This window comes from Lactuca virosa, chromosome 2 (genome assembly GCF_052849685.1).
Source record: "Lactuca virosa cultivar CGN04683 chromosome 2, Lactuca_virosa_CGN04683_v6, whole genome shotgun sequence".
Taxonomy (NCBI): Eukaryota; Viridiplantae; Streptophyta; class Magnoliopsida; order Asterales; family Asteraceae; genus Lactuca; species Lactuca virosa.
The window spans coordinates 47,377,645-47,381,037 of record NC_136427.1 but is presented as its reverse complement, the minus strand read 5'-3'; the positions used below and the strand labels follow the sequence as shown (position 1 = coordinate 47,381,037).

Here is a 3,393-nt window from a genome sequence, read left to right as displayed (position 1 = left end):
TCCTAAATTTACACTTTGCACCCTTCAACTTCTTGCTTCCGAACTTGGGATGTTACACCAGTACACACAGCGTACCAAATGGGTACGCCCAACTTACTCCTCTAAATCCCAACCAACTCCAAAAAGCACTTAATCACTTAAGCCCTTGATCCAAATTCTCAGATCTGATTCCTATGGTTGACTTATCATGTAAAGTTGGCAACTTTACTTGCATGCATGGGTTAATGGGGCTCTAGAGCTCAAAAGAGCTTAATAAAAGGTCTTAACACATGTATAAGATCAAATACACCATAAATCTTGCATCTTTATACTTAAGAGACCTCTTAAATGATCAGATCTACAAGATTAAGCTTCTGAAACAACCCAAGATCACAAAGACCAACCAAAAGGGACTAAATCACCATAACAAGCTCAAAAGAAGATCTATACAAAGTGTAAGCAAGTTAGAGACTTTATACCTCTAAATTCATGAAATGATGATGCAAATACTAGATCTCTAAGCTCCTCCACAAACAATGAGTCTTCAACCTTCTCCTTCTCTTGTATAAACTACCACAAACACTCTTCCAAGCTCCAAAACTCACTCCAAGCACTCTAGGGTTTCAATGAATGATAAGAGCGGTGGAGGCTGACCTAAAGGGCCCAGGGAAAGGATATAATGATGCTTATATAGGGGTAAACCCTAATAATTAGGGTTTGGTGCTGAAGTGAGTACTCCTCGTGTAGCCCTTTAGTACGCCTGACGTACTCAAAGAGCATACACGACCAACTTACTCGTTACGCCCCGAGTACACATCTAGTATGCCCCGCATACTAGGTGGCCCTCCAAAACCGTAAAACTTCACTCGGATCTAACTCATTCATACTGAGTTCGTTTCCAACGAACTTTATATCCATGGAAAGGTAACGAGAAGCCCCACAATTCTATCAACTCACCTCCGCCTAACGATCTTCCGAACAAACACCCAAAATTCATAAATGCTGAACTGCCAAAATATGATTATACCCTTGGGCTCCAAAACACAAATTCGAACACTTGGCTCCCTTAATCTATATTACCCATATCTAGAAAGAGCCAACTCCCTTGTTCCCCCAAGGCCTAATGCCTTATGCTAGCCAATAATCGGGTCACGGCCTCGAATGATGAAACGATCTGGAACCGAGTGTTACACTAGTAGAAATCATCATGGAATCGTTCGGTTTGCTAGTATTTACCATGTATTCTCTAGTTAACTTTGATTTCATGTGTATTTCTATTTTATTTATGGGCTAATCACCCAAAAATTTTGTTTGGTGAAGATAAACCTCAATGTTATGTGTTGATTTCGATTTATTGGATGATTATTGTTGATTTTACTTGTGTTTGATAATCAAAACCCTAACATGTTTTAGTTTTTGTCTTTGAATTCCTAGATATGAATTTAGTGTAGTAGATGATCATTATATTTGCATGAACTTGTTTACCTAGTGATTTATGATCATTTAATTATTAGAGTTAGGATTAATCATATCTTAGATTAGGTATTTAAAGCTAGTAACTTTAACTGTGTTAGAGAGCATAATTAATCTTAATTAGTGCATGGTTACTTGGCTTGATCATAGGAAAGTAACTATTATTATCATTCATAGTCCAATTTGTTCTTATATCAATTTGGTGTTTAGTATGTGCTTGATCATTGCATGGTAATTCATAAATTGTTACCTCTAGATATTTGATCATAATAACTAGAGAATTGGTAATTAATATAATCCATGAACTAGAAATCAACCATAGGAGAGGGGGAAATCAGAAGTGAATAGAAGTACTGTTTAATATTGAAGTAAAATTCATTTTCTTGCTTGCTTAGTTTTAATAGTTGTTTGAATTGAATTAAGTTCTTATGATCTTTCAAACTCAGGAAAACCCCCATTTAAAGTTTGTTTCCTTAGTTTAATAAAAAGTAATTATTTTTTTAATTTAATTCCATTTCCTGTGATGGACACCCGACTTACTTATGTTATTCTAAAATCTGACTAGGTACACTGCCTATAGGTGCATAAATTAGTTAAGTTAGTTAGGTTTAGAAATTTAGAACTAGTAGGTACATGTGTATTGCAACAAGCTTTTGGCGTCGTTTCCATGGAACAACTAATTTTATTTTTAGTTTAATTTCTTTTAGTTCTTCGATTCTTTTGTTGGGTAAAAACTGCACAAAGTTATTTTTCTGCATTAATTTAATTTTTCAGACTGTTCAGCAGCCATGTCGTAGGCACTTTTGGCCACGCTATGGTGACTAAACAGACAGTTTATAGTTTAGTTATTTTTACTCGTTTTATGCGTTTTTATTTTGTTTTATTTTTATTTTAGTGATTTATTAACAGAGGATCCAGAACTCCCATAGTTCCACTACTTGAATATCCTGAAGCGAATTTCCACAAGAAGAAAGACAAGAAAATCAACGAGTCAAGTGACAGCTTTGAATTCGAAAAATTTGAAAGCTTTGAAAGAACTCCAAACATGAAGGGAATAGGATATGAGCCAGAAACCGGAGACGATTCAGAGGATGGCATAAAGAGTAAATTATAAGATATGGTAGAAATTATTTATATGATAATAGAGGAGTATAAGAAGAGGTTGAAAAACAACAATGGTCTTGGTCTTGTGCCACTCGAAATTCTAGAAACCAAAAATTTCAAACTCAAGGGGCATATTCTAGCCATGCTTAAAGATATCATGTTCTTTGGGAAGGACCACGAAGATGCCTTCAAGAACATCGATGAAGTCTTGGATATTTCTGACTATTTCAATGTTCCAAATGTTTCGAGAGATGTAGTTTTACTGAGAACGCTTCTAGTAACACTTACTGGAGATTCAAAGATTTGGTTAATGTCACTCGTACCTGGAGCTATTCGGACATGTGACAACCTTCGTGAAACTTTTATCAAGCAATTTAGTCCTCCTTCAAAGATATCCAAACTTAAAAAGAAAATAGCCAACTTCCAACAAGAAATCGACGAATCCTTCTACGAAGCATGGGAGAGGTACAAAGGTCTTATTAGAAATTGTGTAACATCCCGATATTAAGGTACTTCTAATTTTGGACTATATAATTTTATTATGTTGCATTTTTGGTTCCTAAGTTAAGAAAGAGTGGGAAATGGGCCCAAAGTGGCATTTTGGTGAAAGTTGGAGTGGGATGAGTACGTCGTGCGTCCGTGTATGTACGGTAAGCGTTCTAAGGTGCGCCTTAGTACGCTGGGCGTACACTTCCTATGCAGGGTGTACATGGAATGCATGCAAACCCTACTTTTAGGGTTTTGGCTCATATTTAAGAAAGCTTATGGACTCATATCCTCTTCTTACCCAACCTCCTTCTATGATATCGACCTTCAAGCAACACTAGATCAAGAGAG

The 3,393-nt window shown here is 36.2% G+C and overlaps 1 non-coding gene across 1 annotated transcript; it reads right to left on the bottom strand.

Annotated features, from left to right (window-relative positions):
- Positions 1–2,953: 2,953 nt before the first annotated feature.
- Positions 2,954–3,061, bottom strand: LOC145162073 (small nucleolar RNA R71). Its single transcript, XR_013738930.1, has one exon. It is a non-coding gene; the product is annotated as a small nucleolar RNA R71 (small nucleolar RNA).
- Between the last annotated feature and the right edge of the window lie 332 nt (positions 3,062–3,393).